At 47.6% G+C, this 15,275-nt stretch overlaps 1 pseudogene; it reads left to right on the top strand.

The window, feature by feature from the left end:
• Positions 1 to 117: 117 nt before the first annotated feature.
• Positions 118 to 2,579, top strand: LOC115385314 (GTPase IMAP family member 7-like; annotated as a pseudogene).
• Positions 2,580 to 15,275: the final 12,696 nt, after the last annotated feature.

Here is a 15,275-nt window from a genome sequence, read left to right as displayed (position 1 = left end):
GCGGAGACAGCGAAGAAGGATTCAGTCTGCTCTTCACTTTTCACAAGCACAGAATTTATTGTGAACACAACGAGCCCCACGCACATGCACCCTCCCCATTGGTGTGCAGGCCGCGTCACTCCCCAAAGGGTCCCCGTCAGTCATGGTGCACATAAACATGACAATAAAAGGAACACAAAACAGGTGGCAAAGCACACAAACAATAAACCAAAACACATATCGATGAACTGAACACACATGAACACATAAACCGGCCGTAGCGGCCCAGAAACGGCCCGAAAAGTCCCCTTCCCACAATCCCTTGCGGGCGCAGAGCTCAGTTTCCAGGGCAGCGGCCCCCAGCGGTCCCCACGGCCACGACAGTATGTTTCTCGGTTATGTTATTTTCAACAGTTACAATAATCATGTCAGAAGAAGCAAAGCCATTTTGTAATCAAACTGACACTGTTTGCATTTCCACAAATGTCTCAGTTGTTCTCCTCTATTCATCACTGAAAATTCACCGATCAGTCGTCACATCATAACTTTCTGCTACTTTAGCCAGCTCCTTCTCTCAAGTTAGTGAATTTAACTCATGAATTGTGCTGCATTACTTTTGTGGTGAAACCTGTTTAAAAGTCAAATGTCTCGAGAAAAGCATCACACCCTGTTATGACACATTAATTGTTTTGTTCAAGTCAGTAAACCAACCAGTTGAATCTGAATAAAACGAAACTTGCAAGCCACACTGACTCGAGCGACCAGGAAACACAGAAGGGATTTTCTCAACAACACAACAACTGAAATCTCTTTTTGACAACGTACACGGTCAGTTCTATAAATTATATTATATTGTATTGTATTGTATTGTATTGTATTGTATTGTATTGTATTATAACGCTGCACTGATGTTGAAAAAGAAAGATAAAGATGCTAAAGTGTCAGTTGAGAAACTCTAAACGGAGCCTTAGTTATTACAGCAACTCCACATTACACAAACACATTAAATTGTTTGCAGAAAAGTTTCAGAAAAAAAACATATAGCAAAACACATCAATGTTTTTTTTTTCTTTTTTTTAACTTAAAGCGATGGCTTCAAGGAGGATTGTCCTGCTGGGAAAAACGGGCACTGGGAAAAGCAGTGTGGCTAACACCATTTTGGGAGAAGAATGCTTCACCCCGTGCCACTATTCCTCCTCTGGGACAAAACAATGTCAAGAAAAAACCAACTGTGTGGACGGCAGAAGCATCACTCTGATAGAAACCCCTGGTTTCTTTGGGACTGAAAGCTCCGAGGACCAGATGAAGGCCGCCGTGATCAGCTGTATCACACAGTGTGCTCCTGGTCCTCATGTGTTTCTCATTTTGCTGAAGGTGGAGAGATTCACCAAGCAGGAGGAAGAGCTCATCAGAGACATCTGCCAACACTTCTCTGAAGAGGCTCTGCAGTACTCTTCAGTCGTCTTCACTCATGGCGACCAGCTCCCAGAGGGGGAGGAGATTGACGACTTTGTCTGTAAAAATGTGGCTCTGAACAACCTGGTGATGAAATGCAGAGGCCGGTGTCACGTTGTGGACAATAAATACTGGAAAAGAGGGGAAGAGGGCAACTACAGGAGCAACCAGTTCCAAGTGGCAGAGATACTCAAGACCATAGATCAGATTTTTGAGGCAAACAACGGAGGGTGCTACACCAATGAGATGCTAAAAAATGTGCACAGAGAAATCCAGAAAGAAGAAATAATGATCATGAGTTCATAAATCAGTTTGTCACAGGAAGAGATTCGAGGCAGGGCTAAAGTGAAGGTGTCTGACAGGTTGCTGATCCTGTTTGCAGGTATTGGAGCAGGTATGCTGACTGGAGCATTCCTGGGTGTGCTCGATCTGCTCACAGCTGATTCAGAACAGCTTCCAGCTATGACCTCGACAACCAGTGGACGACAGTCAATGGCCATGGCTGCTGCGCAGGGATTGGTGAGAGGAGTTAGGCCAGGATGTGAAGCAGCCGAGGAAGCTGAAAGCCCGGGGGAGGCCATGCTGAAAACCATTGAGATGCTCCGGAAACAGCCTCCCTCAGATTCAAGACGACAGATTACAAATGAGCAAGAAAAAACAGAGGATAAACAATAGAAAGAAATAGAAATATAGATTCTTTTTTAGTGTTTACCTGATTAAGACCCTGAAACTAGGTGAACACTTTCTCCAGAACAGACAGAACCGCAGGTCAAGACCAGACTGGTCTTTTCAACATCCCTCTCTACCGCTTCATGAATGTAACACATGGCTTCACTTTTCTCTTCTGAACTGTGCTTGTGGCCTTACCTTCAGCAGTTTTCACTGTGTTCAGTCACAGCTCACAGTCTCAAACTGAACTGCAGTAGCAATCGAAAAAACTGCAATAATGGTTTTGCTGTTCCTCAACTGGTGGGTTGTGACCCAAAAGTGGATCATGGGCATTGCTGGTCTTTGCCAGGGGAAAAAACAAATTTCAGGAAAAAAAGGTCTAGATGAAAAACTGTCATAACCGTAATTGTCAAATCTGGATTAGATTATCTTCAAAAACAGATTAAGGACTATGACAGTCTGAATGTGGATAAGCACTGTGGATATATATATATATATATATATATATATATATATATATATATATATATATATATATATATATATATATATAAACCCTGAAAGGTGCCATTTCTGCACATCAATTGAAGCTTTTTATCAATTCAAAAAATGGTGTTATATGTAAAAATTATTCATTTCAATCTGGACCTGGCCCAAAGTGGTCTAGCTGTGAAAAATACAGTCAAATAAGCTCAAATAAAAAAAAAGTCATTTAAAAGATCTAAAACAATACTTTCTTGAATGTTTAGCACATAAACAATAATCTCGTGCAGATCTGACAAGTGCAGATCCAGTGGTTTTTAGTGTGGACCTGGTCCAAAATGGTCCAGCAGTGAAAAATAGAAATATACTTGTTTTTTGATTTTTCATACAACCAAAAAAGGTTTCAGTCATCACAAAAAGTATTTTTATGAATGTTCAACCTCTTTAGAATTCTGTCCTCAAGACTTGAGCAGTTTCAGTATCGTGGTTTTATCGTGGCAGGCCTTTGCTTTTGTTTTCTCCCCTCCTTTCCTTTTCTTTTCTTTAGCTGGGTGTGTGCTTCTGGTAAGTCGGGTGTGGACTGGTGCAGGGAAGCAGCTGATTATCTGATCGTGTTCACCTACAGTGGGGCGTTGTCTGCATCAAACAATTCGTCACCCTGTAAAGCTGGCTCAGACCAGAGTGCAGCGTTGGGTTGTAATACTGCCAACAATTGGTTGAACCTGTGATGTAGTGGTCGGTTTTCAGTTCAGTTATTAGCTTCTTGGTTTCCTTCTGTCCTGGTTAAGTTTGTGCTGGTAGGGCTTCTGCACAGTCCTTTATGTTCCCAGCTTGTCAGGTCCTATTAGAGTTGGCCAGTATTTCTGCCCGAGTCCTCAGTCGTCATATTAGTAGATTGTGGAGTCTTGTTTCTGACCCTCGGAAGCACCTCAGTGCTTTTTTGCATAACTGGATTGGTCTGGTTTTTGTGTTGCTTTTTCCTGTAAATAAAATGGTTTGAAAAAAATGACTGATCTGCTGTGTCTCTGTCCGCTCCTGAGTCTGAGCTCTGTCATATAGACCTGATCTAAAGAGGTCTACCTGTGGAATATCCAGTCAACTGTGCACTTTTCCATTGTCACAAAAGGTTTCACAAATCTAAGCAAGACTTTATGGAATGTTCAGCATGCTGATAATAATCTAGTCAAGATTTGGGAAGTGTGGGTTCCACGGTTTTTAATCTGGACTTGGTCCAATGTGGTCTACCTCTGAAAAACACAGTCAATTATGTATTTTGACATTTTCATAAATCCACTAAAGGTTTCACAAATCTAAAGCCATATTTATTGGAATGTTTAGCATTTCCAGGATCATCTCGTCCAGATTTGAGGAGTGTAAGTATTGTGGATTTCGATCTGGACTTAGCCCAGTGTGTTATAGCTGTGAAAATTACTTTGAAATATCCTTTTTTTCATTTTCACAAATAGAATTAAGGTTGTAAAAATTCAGGATTGGTTGTTGGGAAAGTTTTGTCTCAACTAAAATGTGTAATGTGTTTCTACATCAATACATAGTTCAGAAAATGAATAAGCAGCAGCTCAACATAAGAAATTATTTTTCCCTTAACTCCCCCTGAATCGGAAACTGTGAATCAGAACCTTTTTTTTCTTTCTTTTTTTGGAAGTACACACCCATCATGTATCAGGAGCAGTGAAGGCTGGGACAGACAGGGGCACAACCCGGGAAGGTAGGTGCTGCCGGGGCTGCAGCCCCCCCTGGTGGCAGCTGCAAGCTGTAGCACCTTACAGTTGACTAAACAATTCAAAGGAGAGAAAAAAACTATAAAAATATAAAAAGTATGTGTGGAATAGATTTACACAGAGCTGTGGAGATATGTGTAAAAATCGATTTTAAAAGAAATGAAATTTAAATTGTTTGTTGAGGAGACTCTTCCCTCACCCGGAAGCAGCTTCTTGGCAATCAAACAACAACGATGGCAGACAGCAAGCAGAAGAGAATATCGGATTTTTTCACAGGCAATGCTTCCAAAAAAATCAAACTCGAATGTTCCCTTGGATGACAAGAGTAAAAACAACAGCATTGGCAGCTGAAACTGAAGCCATGTCAGCTGGCAGCTTAGCTAAACCTGTCTCCTCAGAAGACAACAGTTAGTTGGTGCCATTTCTACCATTTCTGGTGTTCGCCGTGGGAATTCTGCTTTTCTGTTCGCCGTTTGCCGCTGGCTGTTCCATATGATCATCTGTTCGTCGCTTGCTGTTGGTTTGCGGGACTTGTGTTCATCTGCTGATGTTTTTTTTATTCTATCCTTACTGCCTGTCATGTCAGAGGTAGTGAGTTTTGGAGTGTCGACCCACCTGACTGTTTTTTTTTTTTTTTTTTTGCATCTTCAGCACCAAGGACAGCGCTTAAATGGCAGTGATTTACTGCTGTGAAGGTGTTCTCTTTCATAGCATTCGTTTCGTGTCTCACATTGGGGAACGCCTACAGCGTGACCTCATCAGAAGCTCCTATTGCACTCCGCCAGCCACCATTGGCTGGAGTCAAGCGCGTCAGTGTCAGAGAGGGTGGAGACCCTCCCCCTATAAATAGTCCTGACACTGCGCTTCCCGTCATTCTAAAACCTCTTCTCGCTACGAGCAGAAGTTCCGTACCTCCTCACTTGCGCTAGCTGTTTCACTGGGACCTAGCTTAACCGTCCACAGAACGAGCGAAAGACTCGGTCGCCGGGTGCTGGGTTCTCGGCCTGACACAGAAGCCGAGTGATACTGCTCAGACTAGCCTGTCTCCAAACAGTAGTCTGAGCCGCTGGCGAAAATAGCAATATTTTCAACGGCAGAAACAACCGAGTGGCAACACTCCCGAGTAGCAATACTCAGGGGCATTAGCTTTACCAGCTAACACTGAGGAAGAGTAGCAATACTCCCGCTATAAGCCCCTGGAAGTCGCAACACTTCCACCTTGCTCCCGCTACCCACTAGCCTAGCCAGGTTAGCGTTAGTTGGTGCAGCATAGCCCGCTTCACAGCTTTGCAGCTGCAGGTGAGCATGGCTAACGCCTTAGCCGCCACGGAAGCCGAGGCTAAACCAAAGGCGCAAGCCTGCCCCTGCGGTAATAAAATATCGAGCTGGGACACTCACCCGATGTGTGTCGTGTGTCTCGGCTTGAAACATGCCCAAGCCGCCTTTGAGTCCGCGGAAGAGTGCATCCACTGTGTTCGCCTCTCCCTCAAAGTGCTTCGTCGCCGCCTGGCTCGTTTAACGAATTTGTCCGGTGGCGACCCGGTAATGGCTTCCACCGCAGCAGGGCAAGAGCCGACGGATCTCATGGAGGTGGCCCCCGAAGCTGAGGCTGGACCCAGCTGGGGGGACCAGCTCGACTTTATAGATCCGCTGCCCATTGACGACTCCAACCTCACGGCAGGTCCGCTGGGTTACGTCGTTGAAGCGGCAGACAGCGGCTCTGACGGAGGATCGGATCTCCTCATGACAGATGAGGAAGATGATGATTCTCCACTGGCTCTGTCGGGCCGGGTTGCAAAACCCCAAACCACGATGACAGCTCCGGCAGGAGACGGGGATTCCACTTCCCCGGTGATGGACTTGGACCTGCAGGACGTGTGCAAACGCGCCGCGGTTAAGCTCCACATCCAGTGGCCTGAAACGCAGCCTGACGTGACGCGCTCCCGTTTTGATGGGAAAAGGTTGCCGAAGGTGAAAAGATCAGGCAAGCAGCTGCTGCCGATTTTTCCAGAGCTGCTGGATGAATTCACTGTCTCGTGGCGCGACAAGCCATACAGGGAGAAACACCCCGTGGCAGGCAGCTCCGTGCTCGACTGCGAGGGGATGGAGAATCACGGTCTCCGTAACATCCCTCCGGTGGAGCCCGTGGTGGCGGCTCATCTCCACCCGAAAACATCACTGTCCTCGCCGGGGTGCACACTCCCAAACAGTGCAGACCGCTTCCAGTCCAGCCTCACGGAGAAGGCGTACAGAGCGGCGGCACTGACAGCCCGGGCTGTTAACGCAACCTCCCTCCTGATGGCTTACCAAGCGGAGCTGGAGGAGGAGATAACAGCCGCGCCAGACCCGACACTGTGGGAGGAGATGTGCATCATCACCGACCACTGCCTCCACCTGCAGAAGGTGGCGATCCAGGCACAGGGCAGAGCGATGGGGCTGATGGTTCTGCAGGAGCGGGCGCGCTGGCTAAACCTCACCACCCTGACGACGAAGGAGAAGGAGGATCTCCTCGATACTCCTATTTCGCCGCAGGGTCTCTTCGGCTCGGCAGTAGCCTCCATGCAGAAGAGGTGTGAGGAGAAAAAGCGGGAGGATGAAGCCCTGAAGCTGTGTTTGCCGAGGAGGGCGCCGTCCTCCACGCCTCCAGCTCCCCGCCAATCCTATGCCAAGGCAGCGGCTCGGCCACCACCACCCGCTTTCAAGGTCCCCAGGGTGCCGAAGCCTCAGCCTGCACCCCAGGCCCCGCCGGGAGCGCAGCCTCCGAGAGGCCCGTGGCAGAGGAAGGCTTCCACACGGGAGGGATCTCAGCCTGATCAGCCTCCCTCCACCTCCACTCAGGTGGTGAGGAGGAAGAAGCGGCTGGCCTAGCCTCCCCAGAAGTCGGGAGCAATGTGGCCCGGCCCCCCTCTCCGGCCCCGCTCGCTCCGCCGGCAGCAGCGTTCACGAGCAGGTTCACAAAGCTCGGTTCCGTTTGGCGTCTGGATGTCGGGATGTTCGACCCGGCTCAGCGCCCCATAAAGAGGAGCAGAGACAGCGTCCAGCAGGTGGAATCCCCCAGCGGTCCACAAACACGTCTCACAAGCGCTTCTCAATGTTGTCCAACATTAAACATGTTTCAACTGTCGCATCCAGGCACGTTGCCGAGGGCGCAGTTACAAAAAATGAAAAACAAAACAAAAACTGTGTTGAAAAACAAAACCTGTCATGTCCCGGAGGGAGTGATTCCTCTCTCCGGCACAGACGAGCCTGTGGCGCAAGTCTCGGCTCGCGCATGCGCAGTACCGAACAAGCAGCTCCGCGCGGCGATGCCGCTAGAGGGCGCCGGTACTCCATGCATGACAGATTGGCCTGTCAGCCCGCTGTCACTGAAAATAGCAGGCTGGTCAGAGTGCACAGACTCGGAGTGGGTTATCAGGACACTGAGCAGGGGATACCGGCTCCAGTTTGCTGTAACACCTCCGCAATTCAGGGGAGTAATTCAGTCACAAGCTCACGGCGACGCCGCTCGTTTTCTGCAGGAAGAGATTTCTGCTCTGCTAGAAAAAAGAGCTATAAGAATTATTTCTCCCGAACACTGCCAGAGTGGGTTTTATTCAAGATATTTCCTGGTTCCCAAGAAGGGAGGTGGCGGCAAACGTGCAATTTTAGATCTCAGAGATCTAAACAGTCACCTCAGGAAATACAAATTCAGGATGTTAACGCACGCCTCCCTGCTGCGTTTTCTGCGACCGGGCGATTGGTTCACCTCAATCGACCTCAAGGACGCCTATTTTCACATCCCAATATACCCACCACACCTAAAATATCTTCGGTTCGCCTTTCAGGGGACAAGTTACGAATATCTAGTCCTCCCATTTGGTCTGTCATTGAGCCCGAGAGTGTTCGTGAAGTGTACGGAGGCGGCGGTGGGACCCTTGAGGGGGCGGGGTCTCCGCGTCGCAACGTACATCGACGACTGGCTCATTGCGGCATCCTCCCACCAGGAGGCAGCAGATCACACAAGGCAACTCACGGCACACCTGTTGAATCTAGGCTTCAATTTGAACCTGGAAAAGAGTGTTTTTCTTCCTTGTCAGAAAATCACTTTCATAGGCCTGTTAATAGACTCAGCTCAGGCCAGAGTGAGACTGACTGGAGAAAGGGTACAGGTGCTAAGAGACTGTTTATCCCTTTTTCAAAGGGGAAAATTTGTGTCTCTCAGGCTTTGCCAGCGTCTGTTGGGACTGATGGCCTCAGCCCTGGTGGTGGTGCCAATGGGACGCCTATATACGAGGGGGTACCCAAAAAAAACCGGAATTTGGTCAGAAGACAATAATAATAATGAGTTCCGACTTCTGGCCGTCAGATGTGCTGCAGGTAAGCCTCATGCACATCTGTGAGAAATTTGAGCTCCGAGAGTTACACTGACGCCTGTCAGGAGCTATTTATAGCAACAGAGTGCAGAGGCAGTCTGCGATTTTTTCCAAAATGGCGACATTGACGGGGAAGACAGAGCAGCGCGTAAACATTAAATTCTGCTTTCTGCTGGGAAAAAACAGCAGCAGAAACACTCACCTTGTTGCAGCAAGCCTACAAGGATGATGCTCTGGCGAAGAATCAGGTCCATGAGTGGTTCGGGTGGTTTAAAAAGGGCCAGATGTCCGCGCGTCAGGTGCGCTCAGCCGTAAAAACAATGCTGAGCTGCTTTTCCGCTGTCCAGGGTATCGTCCACAGCAAGTTTGTCCCTCCAGGTCAGACTGTAAACCAGGACTACTACATGGAAGTCCTCAGATGGCTCCGTGAGGAGGAAGCGGCCCGCGGAGTGGCGGAGTGGAGCCCGGTTGATCCACCACGACAGTGCGCCAGCGGACACGGCGCTGCGCGTCACGCAGTTTCTGGTGAAGAATAAGATGAATCTCCTCTCCCATCCGCCTGATTCGCCAGATGTAGCCTTGAGTGACTTTTTCTTGTTCCCCAAGTTGAAGAAAGAGCTGAAGGGACAGCGGTTTGCAGATGTGGAGGAGGTGACAGAAAAATCGCAGCCGGCAAAAAATGGCACTTTTACGCACGGGTCTGACGACGCATTGGTGAAGTGGGAGACACGGCTGGAGCGCTGCATGAATGCAGATGGGGATTATTTTGAAGGCGACGGTGGTGTTTTATTTTGAAATGTCATAAGTAAAAAGTTATAATCAAATTCCGGTTTTTTTTGGGTACACCCTCGTATGAAGGGAATGCAGCGTTGGGTGGCTTCTCACAAGCTGGACCCACGCCGTCATGGCGCACGCAGGGTGCGAGTCACTGTGGCATGCACAGCGGCCTTAGTCCCATGGAGAAGCACAAACTTCCTCACTCAGGGAGTGCCAATGGGAGTTATTACGTGCCGGAAAGTGGTCACGACAGACGCCTCCCTAGTGGGCTGGGGTGGCGTGTTCGAAGGGAGAGCGGTGAATGGGACATGGGCTCCTCACATGCGCTCATTCCACATAAATTATCTGGAGTTGATGGCTGTTCAACTGTCCCTGAAACACTTCCTTCCTCTCATGAGGGGACATCATGTGTTAGTCAGGACGGACAGCACCACGGTGGTGGCCTACATCAACAGACAGGGCGGCCTGAGGTCGTTGCAGTTACACATGCTGGCACACAGACTGATTGTCTGGAGCAGCAGACACTTCCTGTCCGTGAAAGCTACTCATGTGCCGGGGATTCTGAACTGTGGAGCAGATCTCCTGTCCAGGGGAAACCCCCTTTATGCAGAATGAAGGCTTCACCCAGATGTGGTGAGCCTGATTTGGGAGCGTTACGGGCGACCATCAGTGGATCTCTTTGCAACGTCAGAGAACACTCACTGTCCCCTGTTTTTCTCGCTTCACGACCAGAATGCACCTCTGGGGGTGGACGCACTGGCTCACCAGTGGCCTCACACTCTCCTGTATGCATTCCCCCCGATACCTCTGATTTCTCCTACCCTAGTCAGAGTGAAGGAGGAGGGCTTTACGATGATTCTCATAGCGCCTTACTGGCCAGCAAAGCACTGGCTGGCGGAGATAACTCAGCTCCTGTATCAGGAGCCTTGGCCCCTGCCAACCCGGAGGGACCTGTTGTCTCAGGGGCGCGGAGAAATATTTCATCCTCACCCGGACAGGCTGGCTCTGTGGGCTTGGCCTGTGAGTGGTTTAATCTGAGGACTGTGGGCCTTCCCCTGAATGTGATTGAGACCATTCAGAGTGCTAGGGCCCCGTCAACGAGGACCCTTTATGGGAAAAAGTGGTCGGTTTTTGAAAAATGGTGCTCAGACTCGCATCAGGTTCCCTTCCAGTGTTCTGTGACTGGGATCTTGTCTTTCTTACAAGACATGGTGGATAAAGGAAGAGCTTTCTCCACCATAAAGGTCTATCTGGCAGCAATTTTGGCTTGTCATATTGGCTTCGAGGGGAAGACAGTAGGTCAGCATCCTTTGATCTGCCGTTTTATGAGGGGCGCACGCCGTAAACTTCCGGTGTGCAGATCTCTGGCACCATCCTGGGACCTCCCCTTGGTGCTTGATGCCCTCTCAGACTCACCTTTTGAACCCCTGGAACAGGTGGATTTGAAATTCGTGGCCTTGAAGACGGCTTTACTGCTGTGTCTTGCTTCGGCTAAACGAGTGGGTGAGATTCAGGCTCTGTCGGTACACAAAGCGTGCACGAAGTTCTCCTCAGGGAATGCAAGAGTGACTTTACAGCCCAACCCAGCATTCATGCCTAAGGTGTTGGGATCATGTTCTCCGATTGACCTCTTGTCCTTCAACCCACCGCCATTCTCCTCCGATGAGCAGAAGCGGCTACATATGTTGTGCCCGGTGCGAGCCTTAAGGGTCTACATAGACAGGACGAAAAGCTGTCGGAAGAGTGACCAGCTTTTTGTGTCTTGGGCTAAGAGCCGACTGGGGAGGCCGGTCTCGAAGCAACGGCTTTCTCATTGGATTGTGGGGGCTATTGCCTTGGCTTATAATGCCAAGGGACTGCAGCCTCCCGAGGGCCTGCGTGCGCATTCTACCAGAGGTCTCACGACTTCATGGGCACTTTTCAGAGGGGTCTCCGTTGAGGAGATCTGCGCTGCTGCGAGCTGGGCTTCCTCACATACTTTCGCCAGATTTTACAGGCTTGATGTGACGGCTCCGACATTGGCGCATTCAGTGCTTAATTTGGCGCAGCCCCAGTGATGTTGGATTCGGGGTGCTCATTGCCTCGTAACATCTGCACAGCAATCCGGGAGTCAGGATTTTCCCAATGTGAGACACGAAACGAATGCTATGAAAGAGAACTTTAGGTTACTTACGTAACCCCGGTTCTCTGAGTAGCATGAGTGAGTGTCTCACCAGACCACCCTCCTTGCTCTTCGTAGCGAGAAGAGGTGTGTGTCTTTAGAATGACGGGAAGCGCAGTGTCAGGACTATTTATAGGGGGAGGGTCTCCACCCTCCCTGACACTGACGCGCTTGACTCCAGACAATGGTGGCTGGCGGAGTGCAATAGGAGCTTCTGATGAGGTCACGCTGTAGGCGTTCCCCAATGTGAGACACTCACTCATGCTACTCAGAGAACCGGGGTTACGTAAGTAACCTAAAGTTTTCTTTCTGGTCTGTACTTGTCATATGGTGAATTGCTGCCAACCTCCTTATGGAGAAAAAATGTAATAAAATGTGAATTTGTTAGAACTTCTTAATGTTTATTTGTGTCTATTATATGGCTTCCAGCCAGTAGCCTGAGTAGCGATGCGCTATACAACAGGGGAAAAAATACAATGAAGTCACTCCTTCATTCATTCAGCTGCCAGCCCCCTCTACTAACACCTTCCTGGGCGCCTGAACAGGGGGCAGAAGAACCCAGACCCAGGGCCACCACCCACAGGGCACCACACTCTCCCCTCACATACATACCTATCCAATCACCCACACATATACACACATATACACACCTACATGCAAATTCACACACACGCGCACACACACCTCAGTCATACCGGCCACAAACCCCTGGCCTCTAACCCCCACAATCAGAAACTAACTTCAGCTTCGTCACACACACTGAACACTGAGCTTTGTCTACTAAAACTTGAGTTTTTGACTCTTGTCAGGAGGGAAAAAAAAAACATGAACAGTTCTCTCATGGATTCCTCCAAACTCAGTGTTCCACCAAATATTGAAATGAGAGCTGCTTCATTTACAAACTGAGGAGGTCATCAAATCTAAAGTTCACTTTGGATGCTGGAATCCTTCTAAATTGCACTTTTGGTTGATTTTATTTTAAGTTTGTGGATAAATACTGCAGCTGAAGAAATATTTTTTCCTACAGCACAGTATTGGCTGTGATCGGTTCAGAGGAGTGTCAGTGTGACGGTGTTGATTGGTTTGGGTCATTCAGGGGTGATGGCGGGTCCCACAAACAGCTGCCTGCTGTTCTCTCTCGGTGGTGCTCACACAACTTCATCAAGACAACACTTTGGACATAGTATTTATTTCAGTCTTAAAAGTTTATAACAACTTCTGGATAACATAACATGAAAACAAAAGAAAAAAAACAAAATTAATACACAATTTTAATCGCACCCCAGGTTGACGAAATTAGAATTCATAAAAGCAGTTTTGAAAACAAAAACAAAACAATAAAGTCACAGGAAATGACCCCCCCGCCCCATGAAAAGAGCTCTGGTAGACTTACAGTACATCGGGTGTGTGTACGCCTGAAGTCAGAAACATCTGATTTAAATGTACAGACACTGAAACCTTGAACCGGTTCTGGATACAAATTCAAGCGAGTGAACGTGGATTTAAAAGATTTTGGTGCAAAAAAAAAAAACCCTCCCACCCCAATAAAAAAGGACCTTTTTCGACAGCAAAGCCCAGCACCTTGTAACGTTTTAAAACACACACATACTAAACAAATGCTGTGGTTTTATAATCAAGTAGCCAAGATTGAATTCCAATCCTTTTTTTCTGCACAGGTATTTGTGACATTCCCCAAATCATTAGACTACATAACAGCAAATACCCTTTACTTTAGTTCGACATTCATTAATTCTACAAATTGAATACAAAAGGTTGAAGCAACTGTCATACAAGACGGTGGTGTTTTCGGGAAAAAAAAATGGCTCCGTCTGTGCTCAGTAGTTGTCTTTATTTTTCAGTAAAAAGCCCCCACAGCCAAATAAAGTCCATATACCTTTTAATCCTCTTTTTTCAAATATATATTTATTATATATATAAAATACTGTTTCATTCATAAATGCCTTACTTTGTACAATATCTGAGTTGGTGTGTGTGTGTGAGTGAGCAGTGAAGCGAGTGAGTGTGTGATGTGTGTGTTTGTGTGTGAGAAACCTGGACTCTTAACAAACAGCTGGTACTGATTCAAGGCCTAATACGCTAAAAAAAAAAAAAAAAAAGTGTTTTACACAATATACACATTTTATTACTTACAAAAAAAAAGGAAGAGAAAGAAGGGAGTAAGCTGACGGTAAGCAGGCGCGCTACAGCAGGGTTAGTACCACCGAATGTAACGTGAAGCGAAAACATAACGAGAAGTGTGTGAATGAAGAGGTCAAAGAAAAAAGGAAACAAAAAATCAAGGCAGTCAGCCTCACTAAGGAAAGCTCATCGTCAGTGCATCTCTCATCTGGATGTTCCGAAGTCAAAGTGCCGATTTGGTAACTGTGGAGAACCATCCACTCCTCATCTACAAGGCTAACAAGAGAAGAAGAAGAAGAAGAAAGCAACCCGATAACAGACAAACAAAAAAAGAAGTACAGGTTCACATTTTGTTGTGTCAAAAAGTGATGAAGAAACGCAGAAAGGAGGGGAGAAAGGGGAAAAGAACGGAGAAATGCACTTTTGTTGTCACACATCCATCATGGCACCATTTAGTGGGTATTTTTCTGCTTTCATTTTGAGGTACTTCTTAAGAAAAACAAAGACTACAAATGTAAGATTTCAGTTGTTTTTTTTTTTGTTCTTTTGTCTTTTTTTTAAGCTGTGTTGCACAGTAGCACCATTGTTTTAGTCGTAGTTTGTATCGATTCTGGAAGACAACGCACCATTGGAATTGTCGCCGTGGCAACGTTCACGAGTGACAGCTGTGTGCCCCCCCCAGTCGGTCGCCCCGCCCCCCCACCCCATCCAACGGCACCCTGTGTCGGGCGTCGTCGCCCTCGGCAACAGTGGGCTTGCTCGCTGCCGTGCGACGTTACGTGCGCTTCATGCAGACCACACAGCGGCTGACACGCGCCCGGAGGTTACCCGCCTTGAAGGTCTCCGACTGTGGCTTCCTGTGGAGTGCTGGTTGTGTCTTCAGTTATTTCATGTAGTGTCTAATGAATGATCTGAGGTGAACATGTTTTGACATGTGAACATGTCAAAACTGTAATAAAGATGCCGACCTGCATGCAGTACTTGTCCTCACCATTGAAGCGTGGGGGCGCTATGCCTTAAGCATCACTTACAGTTTTTCACAATTGCTAAAACACATTTCTTGAAACCTCCATCCATTTTCTCAAAACCTTGAACACAAATCCAAAAATCCACACTCCATTCACAAAACATCAGACATTTCTGTCAAAATCAAACTATCACCTCACAACCAGTTCTCCTGTGTTCAAAACCACACTATGCGTTCAGATCTCACACACATCAAGTAAAAACATGTTCACCTCAGATCATTCATTCGACACTACATGAAATAACTGAAGACACAACCAGCACTCCACACTCTTAAAGCTGCTGGGTTATTTTCCCAACACATTTTCTGGGTAACCCTAGATTTTGTGCAGATTGGGTCACTTTTACCCAAAATGAGGTGAATTGTGTCGACCCAGCAGAGTGAGTTGATGATTTTGTGGCTGAAGGGAAAAGAGGAATCACCATTTTGAACACTCCTACAACTCCTTCTCCTTCTTGCATCTGGAGACTTCTGGCAACATCGCAACAGAAAAC

Source organism: Salarias fasciatus, unplaced genomic scaffold (assembly GCF_902148845.1).
Source record: "Salarias fasciatus unplaced genomic scaffold, fSalaFa1.1, whole genome shotgun sequence".
NCBI lineage: Eukaryota > Metazoa > Chordata > Actinopteri > Blenniiformes > Blenniidae > Salarias > Salarias fasciatus.
The sequence above is the reverse complement of the archived record's forward strand: the minus strand, read 5'-3'. Positions and strand labels throughout refer to the sequence as shown.